Source organism: Barbatula barbatula (assembly GCF_947034865.1).
Source record: "Barbatula barbatula genome assembly, chromosome: 5".
NCBI classification, from domain to species: Eukaryota; Metazoa; Chordata; class Actinopteri; order Cypriniformes; family Nemacheilidae; genus Barbatula; species Barbatula barbatula.
The window spans coordinates 1,924,149-1,949,783 of NC_136769.1; the positions used below are offsets into that span (position 1 = coordinate 1,924,149).

General features: G+C 43.3%; 1 long non-coding RNA gene across 1 annotated transcript; it reads left to right on the plus strand.

The window, feature by feature from the left end:
* Nucleotides 1-594: 594 nt before the first annotated feature.
* Nucleotides 595-6,478, plus strand: LOC306894411. The gene is made up of 3 exons (XR_013786688.1): nt 595-699; nt 2,385-2,593; nt 3,250-6,478. It is a non-coding gene; the product is annotated as an uncharacterized lncRNA (long non-coding RNA).
* The last annotated feature ends 19,157 nt before the right edge of the window (nt 6,479-25,635 follow it).

Sequence of the window (25,635 nt, forward strand, 5' to 3'; positions counted from 1 at the left end):
TACTGATTGTAACATTGTGTCATTAAATCATTTTTATAACACATTCGTATACAATCCTCTTTGGATAAATGTGGTAAATGTGGTTTCTGATTATAATACTAATACTCCCACGTATTCTAATGTTCCTATGAATACTTCTTAATACTGCTTATGTATTTTATACTGTGGTAAATAACTGTGGTAAATAATAGCTGTTTGAGAGGTCGTGAAAACGAATGTTGTAAACGTTTACGTAAACAATTTGTTGAAAATTAATATTTAAAGTTGTTAATATCTGTGCATGTTTTTAAAATGCTTTAAGATGAATCATGTTCAAAATCACATGTCACATTGCTCAGAGTTTGTCCTTAAAACTGCATATGTTCTCTCTCTCTACACAAGACCTCCACAAACGGATGTGACGTTTACTTTAATGTTTATACGCTCACAGATGTACTCGAGTCTCAAGAAAAGTTATTGTAATATCATCAGTCCACAAATATCACCAGTTCAGTCATAGACGACGGCATTTAATCACTATGGTTACCGCTACTACAGGCACAATTGAGGCAGCTAACAGGTCCTCGTAGGACCCCGGGGGCGGGGCCAGGAGTCGCAGCGGCACACAGAGACTGAACGTCGATGACCGACACGATTGTGAAGCAGTGACGGGAAAATACTGAAGCAGCTGCGGGCCTGTCCGTCACTACTCAGGCTAATGTACATAGCGGACATCCTCATGAATCCTCAGTTTTACAGATGTTTGATGTTTGTCGTCTTTCGTTGGGACAGTGAGGGGCAGATCGGGTCACTATGAGTCTGAGGGGTCTTGTCTCCCCGTCACTATAGTGCTGTCTGCGCGCCTGTATGCGCTGTTTGCTGTGACCGCTTTCAATGAGTCTGTTGACGAACAATGTGACATTTCAGACGTTTAAAACTCAACTAATCGCGGAGAAGTTCAGGGAACGAATTTATTATAAGACGCCGCTGTATCGTTTCAAATCCGTTCAGAGAGAATGAACGACCGGCGGATTCTCTCGTTAAGTTTCATTTCAAGGATTCTTGACGGTCTTGTGAACATGCGGAAAAGTGTCATTATTACAAACTAGAATCAACATTATAACGTAACGAGCCTTAATAATACAGTTAAATATAAAGCCTAGTTTCCTTCAGTATAATATATAATATGGTCTTGACATGATGCACCTTTTCTGTCGGATCAGATGAATTCAGAGGGATTTGGTCTGATGTATTCAGAGTTGAGTCAGTCTTAGCACAAGAGATGAACACAAAACACAGGAGCACAGTGAGGAAGATATAACAATGATAAACATATGTTTAGTTCATATATACTGAGACTTAAAATCCTGATTTGTATGTTTGTCCTGAAAGGTTTGTTTCATTAGTGACATTAGCCTAACAGTGAAAACACATCCATTGGTGTTAATAGAGCTGCCGGTCTTCTGCTGATGATCATGAACGTTTTCTTTTTGTTTCAGTATAACAGACACATCAGTGTTAACAGCTGTCATTATTCTACACCCATAGTTCCCATTTTCACCTCCTTCATTATGCTGATATCTTAAACTCTCATGGAAATGTCCTCACAAAACAGATGTTTGTGTTTTAAATAGGCAGAATTTGATATCGATTTTAAAAGCTCAAAACTTCTGTGATTTAAAACACCAGACAGTTTTATAACCTGAGGGTCTTGTTGTAACCGGTCAAATCAAAGTCCTTCAGAAGTTATTGAATGATTTAACTCTCATTCTTTTCAATTTAATCGTTTTTTTATTCTGAATTTCGATTTGCAGCCAATTTCTGTCGGTTGTTCAAAAATATTGATTGACTACAGCGCAATATTTTTTCATGATAGTATATCGATAATCAAACCATTACAATCTGTGATATTTTTAAATTGCTCTTAAACGTCATCAGAACATATGGCCAATGTCTCAAGAGGGAGACTTTTTATTTGTATTACATTTACATTTAATTAGTAAAAATCTATTGCAAAATGTATAGTATGAAACTCTATTGCATTGTGACTTATGGTGATATGTATCGTATCACAAGGCCTTTGTCAATACACAGCCCTAATATAATGAGAGTTAAAGTTAGAAACACTGTAAATAATAAGCAGTTTAATATTTATCCATCATGAATAAGACCAAAGAAATTGAACATTGTTAGATGTTTTTATGACAACTGCTCTCACTTTGCTTGTGTTTCTGTAGTTGATTTGTGATGTGGCCGAGATATTTTTGTCATTTATGTCACACATGGAGATAAATGTTGGTATTTGATATAGTGGACAGCATCTTGGTCAACAATTGTTGTTTTTAGTGATGTTATATAAGTGAAGCTGAGTTGAGTTATTGACAATGTCTCTCTAACATCTCCAGTTCACACCAACAGTGATTGACACCTTCAGTAAAGCTCCTCCTACATCAAACCACCAATAAATACCAGAAAGCAACAAGCAGAAGAATCACTTCAGGTGTGAGAACTGAAATCTTTACACAGTTGTTGGAGTTTGTGGAAGAGAAGCTTGAGAACACGAGAGATCCAGAACTACACACAACAGAAACTCAGAGGACTAAAGAACACAGAGGTTGGTTTCTGTTTTTAAATCTTTATTACAGATTGGATTTAAAATCTAGATAATAAATTTAGTGATTGTTGGTGGACAATAAATGCAGAAAATTAGCAATAAAATACATTTCATTAATAATATGGCAATAGGTTGACCCCCCTTTCTGCTTTGTTTTTAAATAACTTTTTTGACCCTTTTTTACACATTTTCATCAGTCTATTTTTTATTGTCTTATTGGAAAAAAACATGAATGCATTTGTTCTTCTACCTGAACAGAACACGGACGTGATGATTTTAATTACAGGACATATAATTCAATGACACAACTGTTTTTAAAAATAAACATGAATTTGTTCTCTGGCTTGAACAAATAATATTTTAACATAGAAATAATAATTCTATTGCTTTTTTCTGCTGGAAATCTCATTACCGTAAAGCGTCCCGCTACATCTGAGTGCATTTTATAATAAATAAGTAAAGTTAAAAAGTTAAAAATTAAAGTTAAAATATTGTCTTAGGATGTGTTCATCTTATATGGCAAGCACTTTTATCCAAAGCAATACTCAGTGCACTGAATGACTGTGTTCCCTGAAAATGAAACTAAGATCTCGTCTTCTGCTGTTGTTTTGTTCAATTGTAAAACTGTGTTTAACAGATAGTTTTGTTCACTTCAGATATGATGGAAGTGAATAAGGACAGTCAAGAAGAAGTTAAAGATGCTGATCAGAAATATCAACGTGCACAAAGATTCCAGAAAGTTTCACAGGAAGAAGCTTTGAGAACAGGAGACAAAAAGAGTGAAAAACAGCACATGAGAATTCACACTGGAGAGAAACCTCACACATGTCTACAGTGTGGAAAGAGTTTTACAGCTACGAGTAGCCTTAAGACACACATGAGAATTCACACTGGAGAGAAACCTCACGCATGTCTACAGTGTGGAAAGAGATTTGCAGTCTCGAGTCACCTTAAGACACACATGAGAATTCACACTGGAGAGAAACCTCACGCATGTCTACAGTGTGGAACGACTTTTACACAAAAAGGAAGCCTTAAGACACACATGAGAATTCACACCGGAGACAAACCTCATGTATGTCTACAGTGTGGAAAGACTTTTACAGTCTCGAGTAACCTTAAGACACACATGAGAATTCACACCGGAGAGAAACCTCATGTATGTCTACAGTGTGGAAAGAGTTTTACAGGCACAAGTGACCTTAAGAAACACATGAGAATTCACACCGGAGAGAAACCTCACGCATGTCTACAGTGTGGAATGACTTTTACACAAAAAGGAAGCCTTAAGACACACATGAGAATTCACACCGGAGAGAAACCTCATGTATGTCTACAGTGTGGAAAGACTTTTAGAAAAACAGGTCACCTTAAGACACACATGAGAATTCACACTGGAGAGAAACCTCACGCATGTCTACAGTGTGTAAAGACTTTTACACAAACAGGAAACCTTAAGACACACATGAGAATTCACACCGGAGAGAAACCTCACACATGTCTACAGTGTGGAAAGACTTTTACAGAAACAGGAAACCTTAAGACACACATGAGAATTCACACTGGAGAGAAACCTCACGCATGTCTACAGTGTGGAAAGACTTTTACAGAAACAGGAAACCTTAAGACACACATGAGAATTCACACTGGAGAGAAACCTCACGCATGTCTACAGTGTGGAAAGACTTTTACAGAAACAGGAAACCTTAAGACACACATGAGAATTCACACTGGAGAGAAACCTCACACATGTCTACAGTGTGGAAAGAGTTTTACACAAACAGGAAGCCTTAAGTCACACATGAGAATTCACACTGGAGAGAAACCTCACGCATGTCTACAGTGTGGAAAGACTTTTACAGTCTCGAGTAACCTTAAGACACACATGAGAATTCACACTGGAGAGAAACCTCATGTATGTCTACAGTGTGGAAAGACTTTTACAGATACGAGTAACCTTAAGTCACACATGAGAATTCACACTGGAGAGAAACCTCACGCATGTCTACAGTGTGGAAAGACTTTTACAGATACGAATCATCAGGGACGTGCACAGGAATTTTGAGGGGCAGTTGCTCTGACCTGAAAAAGGGGCAACCCCCCCTCATATGAAGGACTGAGAATAACAGGATCTTTATTCATATATATATATAAAGAAGTAAAACACTGAAATACAGCACTCAATCACCTTAACTAGTATTAATAATAACACAGAAAAACATAACTCCCTGAAATATCTCTCCCTCTCCTGAATCCGCCTCTTTTCAGTGGGCATCTTGGCTTCAAACAATACCCAAAATAGTGAAAGGATTTAGGCATTTAACCATTTAGAATAAAATAATGAATGTGATGCATTACTTCCATCGTTAATTCTTCTTGCTCAAACGAAATGTGAGAAACTAACTATCAGCAAACACGTAGCTTAGTTTGCCTAATGCCTACATACCAAAAGAATAGTTGCAGGCTGCTTGTCTTCAAGCTATCTGTCTTATCATTTAGGCTAAACGTGGCAAACTCAGCCTGGATTTTTGAAGATTTTAATTCATTTCATAAAACTTGATGATGATGATCGTTCGTTTGTTATACATCACAAACTCACCTTTTCTGACAACGTTATGGTGGCTATTTCCATAACACAAAAAAGAGGACACTTTGCAGCATTTAGTGAGGCAAGAATAATTGCATAGGACTCTGGTGTACTCGCAACTACAATACTATCGATGGTCTCATGATACAGTGATTCTGAAACAGTCTACTCGTTTTTTTTTTAAATTGTCTGGCAATGAATATTTGACCTAAGCTAAAGGGAAGATGTACCTGCAGCTCGTCGGTTACTTTTGTTTTTCTGTGCTGGCATGTCGCAGGTCCCTTGACTACAAACGTCCACTTCACAGCGACATCCATGAAAAGTGTCTCTACTGTTTTTTATATAAAGTTGTGCTCTTTTGTCCATTCCGGACTAAATGATGTCTGACGTTTCAGCAAGTTACCGTTATGATGTGACGAAGTCAGCATGTGGACTCCACTTCCATGTCGTGGAGGCTTGTTTACGTTATTAACCAATGATATATCAGATATTTATTTGACACCTCCTTCTAGGGCCGCTCATGCAGGCTCAGCTCAGGTGCCGGTCGAGTGCAGCGCTGCACCCACGTAAACAGAGTTTGCCCTTCCCCTTCTGACTTTTACTTTAGTGGCCCGAATACGGAAGTGAATGAGGCTTTTCGCGGTTTTTTTCTCTAGACGTATGTGAAATTCTGCATCCATTGTATGATTTATTTATTTTCCACCTCGGAAGGGCAACGTGAGTCGAGAAGGGCATATGGGCAGTTGCCCGGGCAACCTGAGCAACCCCCCTGTGCACGTCCCTGCGAATCACCTTAAGACACACATGAGAATTCACACTGGAGAGAAACCTCACGCATGTCTACAGTGTGAAAAGAGTTTTACACAAACAGGAAACCTTAAGATTCACATGAGAATTCACACTGGAGAGAAACCTCACGCATGTCTACAGTGTGAAAAGAGTTTTACACAAACAGGAAACCTTAAGAGACACATGAGAATTCACTGGTGAGAAACCTCACGCATGTCTACAGTGTGAAAAGAGTTTTACACAAACAGGAAACCTTAAGAGACACATGAGGATTCACTGGTGAGAAACCTTTCGCAGGTCATCAGTCTTTTGCATGACTTCAGTGTGGAAGGATTTATGAGTAACCTCAAGAAAGATACGAGAACTCAGAGCAGAGAGAAACATTTCACAGTTGAAGAAACACAAGATAACACTTACTGTTCTAGTTGTGTTGGTTTTTAATCTGTACTGAATCATCATACATGTTTTACAGGAGACTGCATGGAAGAAATAAATCAGTTCAAGCTTTAAAACTTGTTTTGTTCTGTATTTAAGTTCTAGTTGTTTAAACCATAAACACTTAGATTCAATTTTCTCTTTGGAGGTGTTCATCTTATATGGCAAACACTTTTATCTAATGCAATACTCTGCACTGAATGACTGGGTTCCCTGAAAATGACATTGTATAATATTATATATTTTAAATAAAGTAACAAGGACATTGACGAAGCAACAATACAAATAAACCTGTCTAATGTGTTATTTGCAGAGATGGTGAGTAACGAAGTACAAATACTTCGTTACTGTACTTAAGTAGATTTTTTTGGTATCTGTACTTTACTTCACTACTTATTTTTCCGACAACTTTTTACTTTCACTTCTTACACTTTTAACCAAATATCTGTACTTTCTACTTCTTACATTTTCAAACCAGACTTGTTACTTTAATCTGTATTATTTTTTGTCATGCGCGCTGTTTTTAAACAAGAAGCCTGTTGGTTTATCGGTTTTTAGGTGAGTCATTCCAATACATCCCAAGTCTCCCGTAAGTCTCCCGCATATTGATAGCGGCTCCCTGATGCCCGCAAATGAGTTAAAATATCCCGGAATCTAGAGCGAGTGATCAAGAGCGCGCATGCGAGACAGAGACTGTGCTTCAACACATGTAGCGCGCGCACAGCAGAGAGGGAGCGCGAGACCTTGCGTGTGTGTGTGTTTGTGCTAGTCTGCGTGTGTGCCTCGTGAAGCGCAGGTAATACAGAGAGCATCCTGATTGGCCCGTTTCTGTAAATCAACCAATCAATTGTCAGTGTGGGCGGGCTTTTATCTCTTCTCCCTAGTCCCGAACTGAATACTGGGTTTAATGATTGTAAAGACATGTTGAGGTGAGTTCATCAAGTTTTATTTGATTTCATGCGCATATTATTCAGGTCGGATAACAACTAGCTACGTGAAAACACCTTAGACATATTTAAAATGGCAATGGAATGTAAATAAAAGCAGTTTACATGAGAGAGAGAGAGGGAGAGGGAGAGGGGGGGAGAAGAGATTTTATTTGTCATTGTGCAGTAGTACCATACAACTAAATTTGCTTGTGCATCCTCTAAAACAATACTCACTTTCATATACACACTCACACAATAAATAAAGTATAAAAATATAAAACAATAACAGGGCATCCAACATTACTCTGAAGTCCCATTGCATAAAAGCCCCTATCTATAAAGTGCAACTGTGCTGACTGGGTGGTAGGGGTGAATGATTGTTCAGTTCTATGATGGCTCTTGGGATAAAAGTATAAGCAGCTTATATAAATAGTAAAATTAATCTACATATAAAATGAAAGCTTGCAAGAAAAGTAAAAGGCATATGATGTAGGAAATAGGCCTAGGCCCATTTGCAGTGTGTGTAAATGTTTATTTTATTCATTCATTGTTGTTATATTCAACTGTATTTCGCTACACAAGGAAAGTGCAGTTCTGTGGTGAATTGTCATATCCTTGTCCTTCATTTTTTTATCGGGGGGGGGGGGGGGGTCTTCGGGACACCTCCCTGAAATGACTTTTTGCAGGTTGGGATGTCATGGCCATATATTCGGGAGATGTTTGAAATTGTCGGTGTTAACAATATTTCCGTAATTATAGTCTATTTTCTATGTTTGCTAAGTCTGTAATGTTATCATGAATTCATATTTTGCTAGCGTGTTAGTTAGATGTTGTTCATTGTTCACACTTCGCATCTTTTTTGACCAGAAAAAGAACACACACATACACTCACCGGCAAACACACACAATAACTTAATGTAGTGTTGCTTGCCTGTTATCTGTTTTTAAGTTTTTCCCTCCAATTTTTTCAGTTTTGTTAAAGGGATGTTGCTAGTGCTGTTCGTGCTGTTGGCACACACTTTAATATTCAGTCTTTAGCACAAATTGTTTAAACCAGCGAATAGGATTATCTAGAAAGTTGCCAATTTGAGCAGTAATGATTTATAATATTTTCACTAGGCCTATTAATCTGTAATCTGGTAAACTAGGTGAGGTGTGAATTATAATTTTACTTTCACTATTGTTTGCATTTCAGTATAATTAACAATGTAACTCACTTTTGTCTGCCTGTGTTCTCTATAGCAGTTGTTCATGGATACAGGCTAAAGCAGGTAGTAGTAATGGCTACTTTTTACTTAAGTATATTTTAGAGCTCATACTTTTTTACTTTTACTTGAGTAAAATATTAAGTCAGTACTTCAACTTTTACCAGAGTATTTTTAAACATGAGTATCTGTACTTCTACTTAAGTAAGGGATGTGTGTACTTTTGCCATCTCTGGTTATTTGTAATGTAGAATCTGAACTCACACAAATCATGATCTGGATAATTCAGTTCTTTGAACGCACCTGTTGTGTACGATTAGAATATCTGGATTAAATTGTCTGGGATCATTGCACGCTCAAGCGCAGTTTGGAAAGGCAGCTTACTGTATACCAATAGAAGAACTAGTGATCACACTGAAAAAAATACCGTTATTTTACAGGTAATATTCTGTATTTTTTTTACAGAGTTTCCCAATTCATTAAACAGTAAAATGTTGTTGTTTTACAGATATTTGCTGTAATTTTAAAGTTTTACCATTAAAATGATAGTATTGTAATTTACAATTACATCAAAATTATGTTTTTAAAGGCATTTCATACATAGATTCAATTTTTTTTCTACAGAACATTACTGTAAATTTTTAAAGATTTAAAAGATGTACTTCATTCATTCATTTTCTACCGCTTATCCGGGGCCGGGTCGCGGGGGCAGCAGTCTAAGCAGAGATGCCCAGACATCCCTCACCCTAGACACTTCCTCCAGCTCTTCCGGGGGGACACCGAGGCGTTCCCAGGCCAGCCGGGAGACATAGTCCCACCAGCGTGTCCTAGGTCTTCCCCGGGGTCTCCTCCCGGTCGGACGGGCCCGGAGCACCTTCAGGGAAAGGCGTCCAGTAGGCATTCGTAACAGATGCCCAAGCCACCTCAGCTGACCCCTCTCGATGTGGAGGAGCAGCGGCTCTACTCTGAGCTCCTCCCGGGTGACCGAGCTTCTCACCCTATCTCTAAGGGATCGCCCAGCCACCCTGCGGAGGAAGCTCATTTCAGCCGCCTGTATCCGGGATCTTGTCCTTTCGGTCATGACCCAAAGCTCATGACCATAGGTGAGAGTAGGAACGTAGATTGACCGGTAAATTGAGAGCTTCGCCTTGCGGCTCAGCTCTTTCTTTACCACGACGGACCGGTACATCGACCGCATTACTGCAGAAGCTGCACCGATCCGTCTGTCAATCTCCCGTTCCATCCTTCCCTCACTCGTGAACAAGACCCCGAGATACTTAAACTCCTCCACTTGAGGAAGGAACTCTCCACCAACCCTGAAGTGGGCAAGCCACCCTTTTCCGACTGAGGACCATGGCCTCGGATTTGGAGGTACTGATTTTCATTCCAGCCGCTTCACACTCTGCTGTAAACCGTCCCAGTGCATGCTGAAGGTCCTGGTTTGAAGGGGCCAACACGACAACATCATCCGCAAATAGCAGAGACGAGATCGTGTGGTTCCCTAAACCTGACACCCTCCGGCCCCTGGCTGGGCCTAGAAATTCTGTCCATAAAAATTACGAACAGAACCGGTGACAAAGGGCAGCCCTGCCGGAGTCCGACATGCACTGGGAACAAGTCCGACTTTCTGCCGGTAATGCGAACCAAGCTCCTGCTTTGGCCGTACAGGGACCTGACAGCCCTTAGTAAAGGACCACAGACCCCATATTCCCGAAGCACCCTCCACAGGATGCCACGAGGGACACAGTCGAATGCCTTCTCGAAATCCACATGTGGATTGGTTGAGCAAACTCCCATGAACCCTCCAGCACCCTGTAGAGGGTGTAGAGCTGGTCCAGCGTTCCACGGCCTGGACAAAAACCACACTGTTCCTCCTGAATCCGAGGTTCTACTATCGGCCGTATTCTCCTCTCCAGTACCCTGGCATAGACTTTCCCGGGAAGGCTGAGAAGTGTGATCCCCCTGTAGTTGGAACACACCCTCCGGTCCCCCTTCTTAAAAAAAGGGACCACCACCCCGGTCTGCCATCCCAGAGGCACTGTCCCTGACCGCCACGCGATGCTGCAGAGGCGTGTCAGCCAAGACAGCCCCACAACATCCAGAGACTTGAGGTACTCAGGGCGAATCTCATCCACCCCCGGTGCCTTGCCACTGAACTCCTCCCAGGCCCGAGTTTTTGCCTCCACAACCACCCGGGCAGCAGTCCACTTGGCCTGCCGGTACCTGTCAGCTGCCTCAGGAGTCCCACAAGCCAACCAGGCCCGATAAGACTCCTTCTTCAGCTTGACGGTTTTCCTTACTTCCGGTGTCCACCACCGGGTTCGGGGATTCCCGCCTCGACAGGCACCGGAGACCTTACGGCCACAGCTCCGAGTGGCCGCTTCGACAATGGAGGCGGAGAACATGGTCCACTCGGACTCAATGTCTCCAGCCTCCTCGGGATCTGGTTGAAGCTCTGCCGGAGGTGGGAGTTAAAGATCTCTCTGACAGGAGACTCGGCCAGGCATTCCCAGCAGACCCTTACAGTACGTTTGAGTCTGCCGAGTCTGTCCAGCTTCCTCTCCTGCCATCGGATCCAACTCACCACCAGGTGGTGATCAGTTGACAGCTCCGCCCCTCTCTTAACCCGAGTGTCCAAAACATATGGTCGCAGGTCAGATGAACGACCACAAAGTCTATCATCGACCTGCGGCCTAGGGTGTCCTGGTGCCACGTGCACTGATGGACACCCTTATGCTTGAACATGGTGTTAGTTATAGACAAACTGTGACTAGCACAGAAGTCCAATAACTGAACACCGCTCGGGTTCAGAGAAGGTCGGGTACTCTGCACTGCCGTTCGGCCCGTAGGCACAAACAACAGTGAGAGACCTAACCCCGACCCGTAGGCGCAGGGAAACGACCCTCTCGTTCACCGGGGTAAACTCCAACACATGGCGGGAGGGGGCTATAAGCAGACCCACACCAGCCCGCCCCCTCTCCCCATGGGCAACTCCAGAGTGATGAAGTGTCCATCCTCTCTCGAGGAGTGTGGTTCCAGAGCCCAAGCCATGCGTAGGCTATCTCTAGTCGGAACCTCTCAACCTCACGCACCATCTCAGGCTCCTTCCCCGCCAGCGAGGTGACGTTCCACGTCCCTAGAGCTAGCTTCGGTGTCCAGGGATCGGGCTGTCGAGGCACTCTCCTCCGACTGCCGCCCGATCCACTACGCACCGACCCCCTATGGTCCCTCCTGCACGTGGTGAGCCCATGGGAAGGCGGCCCCACGTCGCTCCTTCGGGCTGAGCCCGGCCGGACCCCATGGGGAAAGGCCCGGCCACCAGGCGCTCGCATGCGAGCACCGAGCCCGGGCCTGGCTCCAGGGTGGTGCCCCGGTTGCGCCATACCGGGCGACGTCACGGTCCTTGTTATTTTAAACATCATAAGTGGTTTTTGAACCACTCTTAGTCTGACCTGTCGCCTAGGACCTGTTTGCCTTGGGAGACCCTACCAGGGGCATATAGCCCCCGACAACTTAGCTCCTAGGGTCACTCGGGTACTCAAACCCCTCCACCACGTTAAGGTGGCGGTTCAAGGAAGGGTAAAATATGTACTTTTACAGATAATTACAGTAAATGTTTTATTGATTATTTTCCTGTTCATGACAGAAATGTATGTAAAATTACATAAATCAGTAAATTGAAGGTGTTTTAAATGTATGCCCCTCTGAATGTTCCCTCCAGGAATAACTTTCTCCAAGGTGTGATGTCTGTTCATATTCGACCAGTGATTAAGCACATTATAGCAAACTCCAAATGCTGCAAATTAACTATATATATTTTTTTAAATAAATGATCATACATTTTTTTAATGTGGTTTATTTAGGGTTTTACCATAACTTGGCAGGCAATGCCTACACAGTTTCTCTTCATTTATACAGTAATTTACTTTTGAAATATAGCTTATCTTTGTAAAATAACTAAAAAGACATGTATAAAAACGTAATAAGTATGTGAAAATACAATAAAAACAACTACCTTTAAGGTCAGGGGCGATTCTAGGGTTAGAGCTTTAGGGGTGCTGAGCCCCCAATGAGCCCCACTGCCACCACCCACCCTTTTTACACACAAAAACAAAAAATATGTCAATATAATGTTTTTAATCATTTTAACGTTGATTCAACTAACTCCAAAATCCAGATTTTTTTCTTTTTTTTTAGACCTTTTCAGAACACCAGCTTAATTGTGAGAGTTCACACAGACAGCCCCCTGTAACAAACACAAAACCTTCTTCACACAGCTTTTCCTGACCCTTAACTCCATATGCCTCCTTTTGTATCAACAGTCATCAGATTGGTTAGATTAGATCTTTATTGTCAAGGTACTTGGACAACAAAATGTAATTCATCTTCTGTAATTTATTTACAAATGGTCATCTCTATCTGGTCGCACGCCAGTCATCAATAAATAATAATAAAACAAGCTTCACATTAAGAGCAAAAAAAAGAAAAAAAGGTAAAACCAAAAAGTCCAAAATATCCAGATAATTTACAGAGGTCTTGAAAATACTTAGAAAGTAAAGATATAAAAAAGAAATAGAGGGAAATTGTTGAAGTACTTCCCCCGAATCCCCATTTTTGCTCTACTTTGGTAGAGTTCATCTATGTCGCCGCACTTTGAGGGTGGCAAACCTGTCAATGACCCTTTGGGGTTCAATTATTTCAAGCAACTCCTCAATAGACATCACAGCTATAGGTGCTGGAGTCTGCTTTGTCCTGTGGTCCTCCTGAGCCATGTATTGCCGACCCAAGGCACTTAAAGACGGCATAACAGCTTCCAATGAAGGGAACATTTCCGAATCTAGGAGTTTGTACACTGCTATCATGTCCTGAACTGTACCAGCCTCACTCTTGTGCTTCAGAAAGTTTTTTGCAACTATCACTTCCTCTCACACTCTGGTCCAAACGCCAGGGCTTCCTGTTTCCATGACGACTGACCAGAAAAGGCGCATGTGACGTCATGTTTACATGACTCCCGACTGTTAAAATGTGAATCAAATTAACGATAAACTTTAACAACAGAGACACATGTACGCACTACACAGGTACGCAGTTTATTTGTCGCGCTGCTGTTTTTGTTTCACGCCAAAGTTGGCCCGCTGCGACCTTTATTTTGGCCCGCGATGCCATATATGGTAAGAGAGGTAAATAAAAACGGCAATCATGCAGATTTTAATTTCTGATTTGACATAATATTTTAACATTTTACATGACATGTTTTTGAGTGACAATGATGTAAAATTAAAGGATTAATTATTTATGATTAAGCGAATTTGACTCTTATTTGCGCATGCCTACTGTGACTCGCAGAAACGGCGCGATTTGCGACAAGGAACGTTAACATTAATAATGGAGAGAGGGCGGCAGTGGCACACAGACAAGAGACATTTTAAAACAAATTGGCAAAACGATTTTCTTTTTACTGAGGTTAATTCAAAGGCAGTGTGTCTAGTTTGCAAACAGTCAGTCGCTGTGTTGAAAGAGTACAATATTATTCTTCATTATGAAACAAAACATTCTTCGGCTTTCTCAAAGTACAGCGGAGAGGCACGAAAGCAAGAGGCTAATAAGCTGCTTGCTAAACTTCGATCGGAGCAGAGTACACTGCTACGTCCTTCGTCGGCTCAAGAAAATGCCACACGAGCTTGCTGGCACCGAGACTCTTTCAGGGACTACTAAAGGTGAGGACCTTTTCTTTGTGGTTGAGCGCGTGTGAAGAAAGAACGAATTAAAATGGAAGAATATGGCTGGAATGACAACTGACGGAGCCCCAGCAATGGTAGGGAAGAAATGTGGCCTTGCTACTTTGGTGTCTCAGAAAGTCCACGAGTGTGGGGGGAAAGTCGTGAAGTACCACTGTATTGTACATCAAGAACAGCTATGTGCCAAATCCATTGGGCTTGTTGATGTGATGCGTGAAGTCGTCAAAATTGTGAATAACATATACGCTCCAAGGCGCTGACTCACAGGCAGTTCAAGGTACTGTTGGACGAGATGGATGCGCAATATGGTGATGTGCTGTACCACCAGGAGGTTTGATGGCTGAGCCGAGGAAAAGTTCTCAAGAGGTTTTTTGATTTGCGTGATGAAATCAGAGCTTTTCAGGAAAGCAAGAACAGTAACTTCCAAGTGCCAATGGACCAGAAATGGCTTTCTGACCTTGCTTTCCTTGTGGACATCACATAGCTGCTTAATGTTTTGAATGTAAAGCTCCAGGGAAAAGACCAGATTATTACCCAGCTTTTCGATCATGTCAAAGCCTGAGTCATTCATGGATACATTTTGATCACACAGAGACCATCTCAGTGACTAAAATGTGCTTTAATAGAGTATCCTGTGTGTGAAGGGGCTGAATTAATTCATAGGGATTGTTAACTTTCAGGCTCCTTTCAAACACTACATTTTATTAACACGTTCTGTGTTTTGGATTACCATTAAAATCTCAAATCAGAAATAGGTTGGATGTTGTGAGGGAATTCTTCTGCAGATCTGGGAGCACAAAAACAAGACACAGAGAGGCATCATGCTTTCGAACACATTTATTTTAGACGTCTTTATATACGATACCAAAAAGACATCTGGAAGGTTTCATAGGTCCAGGGATTCACAGAATGACCAAATGAGGTACAGCATTGTAAGACTAAGAATGTTTAGTTTAGAGGGAATCCCTTCCTCCAACTATTTAGCCAGGAATGTATTCAGTGAGCTTAACTACTTCACAATTCATTATTTTGCGGGCTTGCATTCATTTATGCAGAAATTAAATCTAACAGGGATGTACTTTGATTTCAGGAGAACAATTTAGTACCGAGTGGAATTTTGCCTTTTCCCTCTGCATTTTATTTTAAAACAGTTTTTCTTTACAGTGAATTAGATATATAAAAATACATCTCATCCACCCTTACATCAATAACATCAGCCATCGTGGCCTCGTGTATTACATCAGAGTATATTCTTTCCCTTACATGTTCTCACAAATGGTACTTGGCAGGATTCGAACCGCTGATCAATCTGACTTTTATGCGAAAGTCTGACACCATAACAAGTGCCATACATCATGATATCATCTAACACTCATCACTAGAGAACTCATGTGCAGTGAGAACATGACAACTTTGTATTATTATTAGTTCTATTTTATTTCTGTTGTTTCATTCATTCATTTACTGATTGATGAGTTTGTTTATTGGTACATTTATCTATTAATTTAAACTTGAAGTCATTTTCAGCACATTAGTAAATCCACTGTATGCAGAGCGGAAATGTCAACACATGGTAGGGATCCTCAGAGAGCAGCAAATAAATCAAGTTCTGATGAAAGCATGATGCACATGAAGTAATCACACAATAAAGAACTGTAGAGGTCCTCATTCATCTTCATAGGACAGAAGGTATCAAGTTGCTACACTACACAGTAAAAAACACCAATTTCAGATGCCTTCGATTTTTAAGTTAAATAAAATTATATTATATATCGTATATAGTATTTATCGTGCTTACTGTCACTGCTCCGCCAGCTTCAATATTTTGCAAGTTAACTCTTATCTTATTATGACAAACATTATATCTTTGATGAAATATGTATTTTAGAGTCTTAGACCTTTCCAGTGTTTTGCAAAATCGATTTGTATATAATATGTGTTTTGTCTTCATTGTGTTCACAAGTCCCTGTCCATTTTGTATTTTTTCATTGTGTATGTTCATTAAATAGGCGGTGCCTATCAAGGGGTTAATAAATCGAGTTGTAAAATACAACTATATATCATTTAAAACAGCTATATTACCTTTTTAAGATGTTTTTTACATCACTTTGATATATATATATATATATATATATACATGTGTATATAATATTTTTGTGGCGTCAAACCAAGCATTGGCAAACCTGGATTTTCGTGGTAAAGCAGCAAGAAGACCCACAAAATGGTCAGTTTTTATAATAGCAAGATCAAACTTGACAAAACACTTGGTGAGACTTGGAACTATAACAGATTTAATTTCAAGGTTGAAACAAAAAAATGTTTTTATAAATTCTCAAAGCAACAAACTTAAACTAAAATAATTTGAACTAAAATAGGTATTAAAAAGTTGTAAAATACAACTATATATTTTTAGTCCAATAAAATTTAAGTTAAATAATTTAAAACAGCTATATTACCTTTTTAAGATGTTTTTTTACATCACTTTGATTTTCAAGTATTTGTAATTCTTTAAAACCACTGTAAACAAATACTGCGCATCCAACGCTTTGGTGTAAATAAACGCGGCTTCTTAGACCACGTTGTGCAAACCGCAGTCTTTCCATTGCAAACTACAGGAAACCACCATGGCCCCAGAAATAACGCTTTATCAATACAGGCTTCAGATTTTCTAGATATTTGTGTTAATTCACAAAGTTATTAGACACAGGTGAAAACAATAAGCTAAGTGGTGATTGATTACACAGATGACAGATTTGATTGGTCAGCCATGTAAATTAACAAGTGATTGAGTACAAAAGGTGAGTACAAATAGCACACTAGAATAGAGTACAGTATTGCCCTTGCGATGCTGGGGCTTAGGGATCTTTTACTTTTTGGCTTGACTGTGGTTACAGCAAGCTGTTTAAGGATTGGTCATGCTGCTGTTGCAGGAATGGGTTTTCCTCATGACACCATTGCCAACAGAACACTCAATTTTGGCAAGCTTATTATTGGCAGTGGTGTATCCAATGATTCTGCTGGGAGAACAGGAGAAGAGACTCATGGCTACTGGTCTGGTGAACAAGGTATGTTCACAGTAAAATGTTTACATTGCATGTTTTTTTAAATGGGCAACTTGTTAACTTGTTTTATTCCACTAAATCAAGCACTATTCCAACTTGCTGAGGATAAGCTGAAACATCTGGGTCCTTCTGTGCACTGTGGTAATGATGCCATGACATTGCGTGTTCCTGGTCCAAGAATGCCCCACTTCCTAGTTGATAGAGGTAAGCCTATACAACCTTTTGGTTTCCTTTTCACAATTGAAGGTCTATTATGGTATGGTTTCTCTTAAATAGGAGTGGGTTCTCCAGTGCCTGTGTCTGAAATCCCAGCCAGCTGCAGTATCTCTGTGAAGAGGATTCGTCGGGATGTTTCGTTTTCTGTTCCTTTCAGTGGCTGTCCTGTCCGACAACAGGTCATTTATACATTTTTGCTGCAGTTGTTTGTGCAAATGGGTCTTAATCTTTTCTCTCTTCTGACAGGGTGGAAGTTATATTGTGTCTATGATTATAATGGGGGCACCTGTGCAGGCGTCATGCCCTGTGAGTTCTCCCCTTCCTACGGATTTTGCTTCCCATCCTACAGCTACTTGCTTGCCCACTGGAATGGTTGTCTTGCTTGGACTCGGGGCTGAAACTGTTATGATCAAAGGTAGTTTTTGTCTTATTCTTGAGTGAATTTAAACTTGACTAGTTCTTGAGGATTTTCCCCCTCCTTTCAGTTGATGGATCATGGCAGCCTCTGCTGTCAGAGTACTCTAAATGTGGGTTCACATTGGATACTGTTCGTGGTGATCTGGTGGTTACAGCACCATTTACTGGAAGCTGTTGGGTAATGAAGGTAAGACGTAATAGTCCTGTCAACTACACCTTTTTTCTTTGCTTTTCTATGTGTACTTGACAACCGGATTGTTTATTATGAAAGCCAATATTAATGTGCTTTTGTCTTTTTTTCAGGATATGGAAAGGTATCTCCCTTTGTTATACCTTGACCGTGAAGTGACTCTTTCCTGCCCTTTGACACTGCCAACAGCATCCCCCACCGTACGTTCTGACCCTCAAGTACCCATAACCATTTATAGGCCGCCAGGGCCCCATAGGCCAGGGCCCCACAGGCCAGGGCCCCACAGGCCAGGGCCCCACAGGCCAGGGCCCCACAGGCCAGGGCCCCACAGGCCAGGGCCCCACAGGCCAGGGCCCCACAGGCCAGGGCCCCACAGGCCAGGGCCCCACAGGCCAGGGCCCCACAGGCCAGGGCCCCACAGGCCAGGGCCCCACAGGCCAGGGCCCCACAGGCCAGGGCCCCACAGGCCAGGGCCCCACAGGCCAGGGCCCCACAGGCCAGGGCCCCACAGGCCAGGGCCCCACAGGCCAGGGCCCCACAGGCCAGGGCCCCACAGGCCAGGGCCCCACAGGCCAGGGCCCCACAGGCCAGGGCCCCACAGGCCAGGGCCCCACAGGCCAGGGCCCCACAGGCCAGGGCCCCACAGGCCAGGGCCCCACAGGCCAGGACCAACCCCTGCTGGACCCCACAGGCCAGGACCCCACAGGCCAGGACCAACCCCTGCTGGACCCCACAGGCCAGGACCCCACAGGCCAGGACCAACCCCTGCTGGACCCCACAGGCCAGGACCCCACAGGCCAGGACCAACCCCTGCTGGACCCCACAGGCCAGGACCCCACAGGCCAGGACCAACCCCTGCTGGACCCCACAGGCCAGGACCCCACAGGCCAGGACCAACCCCTGCTGGACCCCACAGGCCAGGACCAACCCCTGCTGGACCCCACAGGCCAGGACCCCACAGGCCAGGACCCCACAGGCCAGGATCAACCCCTGCTGGACCCCACAGGCCAGGACCCCACAGGCCAGTACCAACCCCTGCTGGACCCCACAGGCCAGGGCCCCCCACTGCACCTTCTGACCCCCACAGGCCAGTACCAACCCCTGCTGGACCCCACAGGCCAGGACCCCACAGGCCAGGACCCCACAGGCCAGGACCCCACAGGCCAGGACCCCACAGGCCAGGACCCCACAGGCCAGGACCCCACAGGCCAGGACCCCACAGGCCAGGACCCCACAGGCCAGGACCCCACAGGCCAGGACCCCACAGGCCAGGACCCCACAGGCCAGGACCCCACAGGCCAGGACCCCACAGGCCAGGACCCCACAGGCCAGGACCCCACAGGCCAGGACCCCACAGGCCAGGACCCCACAGGCCAGGACCCCACAGGCCAGGACCCCACAGGCCAGGACCCCACAGGCCAGGACCCCACAGGCCAGGACCCCACAGGCCAGGACCCCACAGGCCAGGACCCCACAGGCCAGGACCCCACAGGCCAGGACCCCACAGGCCAGGACCCCACAGGCCAGGACCCCACAGGCCAGGACCCCACAGGCCAGGACCCCACAGGCCAGGACCAACCCCTGCTGGACCCCACAGGCCAGGACCAGCCCCTGCTGGACCCCACAGGCCAGGACCAGCCCCTGCTGGACCCCACAGGCCAGGACCAGCCCCTGCTGGACCCCACAGGCCAGGACCAGCCCCTGCTGGACCCCACAGGCCAGGACCAGCCCCTGCTGGACCCCACAGGCCAGGACCAGCCCCTGCTGGACCCCACAGGCCAGGACCAGCCCCTGCTGGACCCCACAGGCCAGGACCAGCCCCTGCTGGACCCCACAGGCCAGGACCAGCCCCTGCTGGACCCCACAGGCCAGGACCAGCCCCTGCTGGACCCCACAGGCCTGGACCCCACAGGCCTGGACCCCACAGGCCTGGACCCCACAGGCCTGGACCCCACAGGCCTGGACCCCACAGGCCAGGACCCCACAGGCCAGGACTCCACAGGCCAGGACCCCACAGGCCAGGACTCCACAGACCCACCCCTGCTAAATATCAAGCGGGTACATGAAAGGATAAGTTCTTAATTGGGTGTTCTATTGATGCCTAGTGTAATGTTTTGTCTTTCAGGTTCTTGAACAAACCTAATAAAGCTTGACTAAACTGTAGTTTGTTTCTGTGACTAGTTGTTTAATGTTTGAATTGTGGCAGATTGTTGGTCCAAAAATCTCTTTAAATGCATTTTTAGGCTAAACTAAAAACCTGACTAAATGATATTTGGAAGAATGTATTGTTCAAACAACCCTATAGACACCGGAGAAAAATCTGTGGACAAGTTTTATAATACATTTCCAGTCGTTATATTTTAAACCATATCATACAAGAGTTCAAGTTAAGGATTCAACACAAAGGAGACGAGGGGCCTGTACCATGAATATAGCTGAACAAACTCAGGGTTATTGGATTAGTTTTGGGTTGACAAAACCAAACCAACGTGATCAAGCTTTGTTGGTACCATGAAGCAGCTCGTGGAGTTTCTTTGTCAACTCAAGCTTTGATCCTTTGATCCAAAATCTTGAAACTGCACAGAGATTCAGTGAATGAAGTGTTATACCTGTAGGACAGTTTACAGATGGGACAGAGTTAGACTTCAATGAGAAGAATCTTCAGGTTAAACCTTCAACGCTCCCTTATGCATCTTCCGAGTTTCGATAAAATAATCTTTCAACTGCTTTCCTGGCCTCTCCACCATGATAGATTTTCAAGTAGAATATCTTTTCACCCGCTGGAATAAATTTTAATAGAGACTCCAGCTCCACATCGAGAGAGAGCGGTGCTTTATAGCGGATATGTTTCATTTGTTACTTTGCCTGCATTTTCCACCAGTTGTGGCGAGCAGAGTAACGACACGTACACTATAAATGCCAAACAACCCCGGAGGGCAACTTTTATTGAAATAGCCGCGGGAGCGGGAAAAGACTGGGAAAGGCGCTCCTACTAGCCACGGCAGATAAGTCCTGGATACCAGACCTTTGAGTGGGTGGTTTGTTGCGCTGGTTGTTTGGGTGGCGGTGTCGTCCTGCCGAAGGGTCAGTCGTCTGAACCTCATAAAACACAGAAGACATACGGAGGTTGTGCGTGCGTGCGTGTGTGCGGAGAGCTTGCTCACCGTGGCTTCAGCTTTTATAACGGCTCTGATGAGCCGCAGGTGGTAACAGGTGCGCCACTCTGATTTCCTCCGTCTCCACGGCGACGCTGATTTTGCAAGGGGTGACTCGTCACATGGCCCTTAAGTGGGCAGTCTCTGAGAAATTTAGGGAAAATCTACAAGGGTCACCCTGTGTTGTGGACACTGATAATAATCCTTTGCGGTATTTGAATACAGCTAAATTGGGAGCAGTAGAGCAAAGGTGAGCCACCGGGATAGCCACATTTGAGATGAGACATCTATTAACCGTATTCAAAGTGCAGCTCAATCAACACTCAAAAGGCTATATTACCACAACTCACCACAAGAGGGTGGGGTTTAGTGAAACAACACTGAATATGATATTATATATGAATATATAAGCTACTTAATACTAAAATAATGATATAATAAACATTAGGCAATAATAACAACTCTATGTAAAAGGAAAGAAGTGTGAGACAGCTTTCGAGCAACTTAGTTGATTCACAACACTACATAACGGGTTCTCACTCCGCGTGTGTTTCGCGCTGGATGACGGTCGTGCAGGTAGAGAGGAGAAGAAGAGAAGAGGATGACACCATTAGCAAAGCGGGGATGTTTTCATTTTCATCCTTAAACCTCAAACTACGTAGTATGTTTTGGACATTTTATAAACATAGCGTAATTATAATAATAAAACATAGTGTGATATTCAGTGATATTGGCCCTGCAATATTGAGTGGATAAAATATAGAAATCCTTTTAATTAAAAAAATATATATAAAACCCTCCCCCTTATCATTCAGAGACGTTGCTTTGTGGACCTTTGGCAGTGATGGGGGGTTCGTTCGAACCACCCGAACCCCCCCTGCCTACGGGCTTGTTCTTACTCCAAGTTTTAGGGGTGCTGAAACAATCCCCATGCTGAAGCACCCCTAAAAAGGGGCTAGCCTCGCCCATGTTTCAGTTGAATCTCTGTAAATGTATGGCTTTTATTTGTTACTTTATTAAGTTTCTCTTTATTTATACAGTAATGTACTTTTAAAATATAGCTTATCTTTGCAAAATAACTAAGAACAATGGATAAAACCCCAATAAGTACATAAAATCAAAGACTATTTATTTTAACAAAATGATTGGACAATGGGAAAATAATCATCAAATGTTGTTTCTCCCAGTAAAAGAAAAACTATAAACATGTAATGGGTCCCTCCAATGAAACAGAACAGTAATTTTTGTGAATTGCAAACAAACATTTAATGTTAATTGGACAGTAGATATACAAGCAGAGCATGAAAACATAGCTACATTATGATAATAAAGGCCTTCTTAAGCAAAGAGATGTGTTTGTAAGAAAAATATCCATATTGATAACTTTATAATCGAAATGATCTAGCTTCTGACAGACGACCGTATGCATTCATATGGGGTCAGAAGAATCGTCCATCATAGATCACAGATTTCAGATTAAAAACAGTCCTCCATTTCCACACTTGGGTTGCCATGGTCATCTGATGTAGATCCACAAGCACATGTTTATCTATAATCTGAAATCACAAAAGAGGGACATATTATAAAATACTATTTAAATTTAGTAAGTCGGACTTGTTCCCAGTGCATGTCGGACTCCGGCAGGGCTGCCCTTCTGTTCGTAATTTTTATGGACAGAATTTCTAGGCGCAGCCATGGGCCGGAGGGTGTCAGGTTTGGGGACCACACGATCTCGTCGCTGCTATTTGCGGATGATGTTGTCGTGTTGGCCCCTTCAAACCAGGACCTTCAGCATGCACTGGGACGGTTTACAGCAGAGTGTGAAGTGGCTGGAATGAAAATCAGTACCTCCAAATCCGAATTCATGGTCCTCAGTCGGAAAAGGGTGGCTTGCCCACTTCAGGTTGGTGGAGAGTTCCTTCCTCAAGTGGAGGAGTTTAAGTATCTCGGGGTCTTGTTCACGAGTGAGGGAAGGATGGAACGGGAGATTGACAGACGGATCGGTGCAGCTTCTGCAGTAATGCGGTCGCTGTACCGGTCCGTCGTGGTGAAGAAAGAGCTGAGCCGCAAGGCGAAGCTCTCAATTTACCGGTCAATCTACGTTCCTACTCTCACCGATGGTCATGAGCTTTGGGTCATGACCGAAAGGACAAGATCCCGGATACAGGCGGCTGAAATGAGCTTCCTCCGCAGGGTGGCTGGGCGATCCCTTAGAGATAGGGTGAGAAGCTCGGTCACCCGGGAGGAGCTCGGAGTAGAGCCGCTGCTCCTCCACATCGAGAGGGGTCAGCTGAGGTGGCTTGGGCATCTGTTACGGATGCCTACTGGACGCCTTCCCCGGAAGGTGCTCCGGGCCCGTCCGACCGGGAGGACACCCCGGGGAAGACCTAGGACACGCTGGTGGGACTATGTCTCCCGGCTGGCCTGGGAACGCCTCGGTGTCCCCCCGGAAGAGCTGGAGGAAGTGTCTAGGGTGAGGGATGTCTGGGCATCTCTGCTTAGACTGCTGCCCCCGCGACCCGGCCCCGGATAAGCAGAAGAAAATGAATGAATGAATGAATGAATGAATGAATATTTAAATTTAGGGTTAGGACTACACCTAACCATGAATGACTCTTGCATAGTGCACCTTTAAGGTGTAATGGATTAGTTAAAGCATTCTTTTAAATTCACAAACTCATTATGGAGGAAACACTGATTCAACCTTTTCCACCAAGGGAGAGCTGGTGCTGGTTCTGAGCCAGAGCCTAGTTTCAAATCGGTTCTTTGTTTTTCCACACACAAAGCACCAGCTCCGAACCAGAAAGAGTAGTAGCACCAGATCATTGCTGGTCTAGAACAGAGCCAAGTAAGAACCTCTTGCGTCAGGGGCTGGGTTACCGGGACCAACAAGACGAATAGAAACTTGTGAGCACCATTTTCAAATAGCAGCATGTCGAGTTAATAGCAGCTTGATTATAATATCCTTGTATGTAAGTTACTATTAGCCTGCCCAGCTAATAGTGCACCCCAGCTCCGTCACAAGAGCCTGCATGTCTGTGTAGTGATTGAGCTCCGTTGCTCATATACAAACCAGTGGCCTGGCCAGCTAGCACCATTGTTTCACTGACAGCCTTTTAAATGATTTGTGATTATCAAGTAAAGAATTATATTTTTCTGTACGGATTCACGTCTCATTGTCTTGTGATTGTGGGAGAGAGAGAAACGAACTTGTGTGCCCTTGTAGGGGTATTTCCCCAGCTGGGTCAATGCTGGGGTGGCGTAGTCGTGACATATTATAGTTTTGCTATTTGAGAGCGTGATCTCATTTACCCGTATAGTCGTGAAAATCGAAATCGATTTTTTCTAAAGAATTCTCATATTTGCTTTTTACACAATGTTCCGACTGGCTCAGAGCCATAACAAAAGATAGGAGACCATGCCTCAAACAAGCAGTGCAAAACATACATTTATTATACATGTAACACAAGTTTCACCGACAGAACCAAAATATCAGGTGTGGATGTAAATATCAGTAATGTAGTGCGAGTGCATGGATGTATTGTGTGTATGAATGTGAATGTTGAGTGTAAACATAAAAGACATAAACATGAAAATAAGTTCTCTATTGTGTCTTTCTGCGCGTTTCACTATGAAATACGAGGTTACGTCAAAAACACATGAAAACAGTCCGTTGTGTTTTAATGGAAAGTAAACAGTCGGATCTAAATCACCAGCCTTAAGTCTCTTTTGCATCTTTATTTTAAATCAGTGTGTTTATTTCATTCATACAGTGAAGAAGCAGTGTTTCATTTCTACATTATTCCGTTTCTTTCTTCAAATGCTAATGGCCTGTAAAATAGAGCCACAGTATTCATGTACAGATCAATATATCCTTGCCTGCTTGTGAGTTAAGAGAGGTTTGTACAATCTTCTTATATCGTAATAAACACCTTGAAAGAAACGTCGCATCTTCTCTCAAAAATGGTAAACCCTGAAGTGACATGTACCATAAGGCATCATGGGAACGCTAAAATATAAACACAAGACCTTTAATAAAGGAATAAATTGTATAAAATAAGCGATAATGTTGTGTATGTGCCCACTAAGTATCATAAAATTGTTGAAATATAAAAATAAACAATTTAAACTTATCAATAAATAAACGAAGTAAATACACATGGAATCGCAAAAGTGACCACGGACACATTTATCATACGTGGTTCCTCTGCTTAGAGTCTCACATGAAGATGAAACACCTGAACCTTATACGTCAGTGATTAAACTAAGTTTGTGATTGGCCATGGACATTACAATTGACCAAACGAGCAATATGGGAT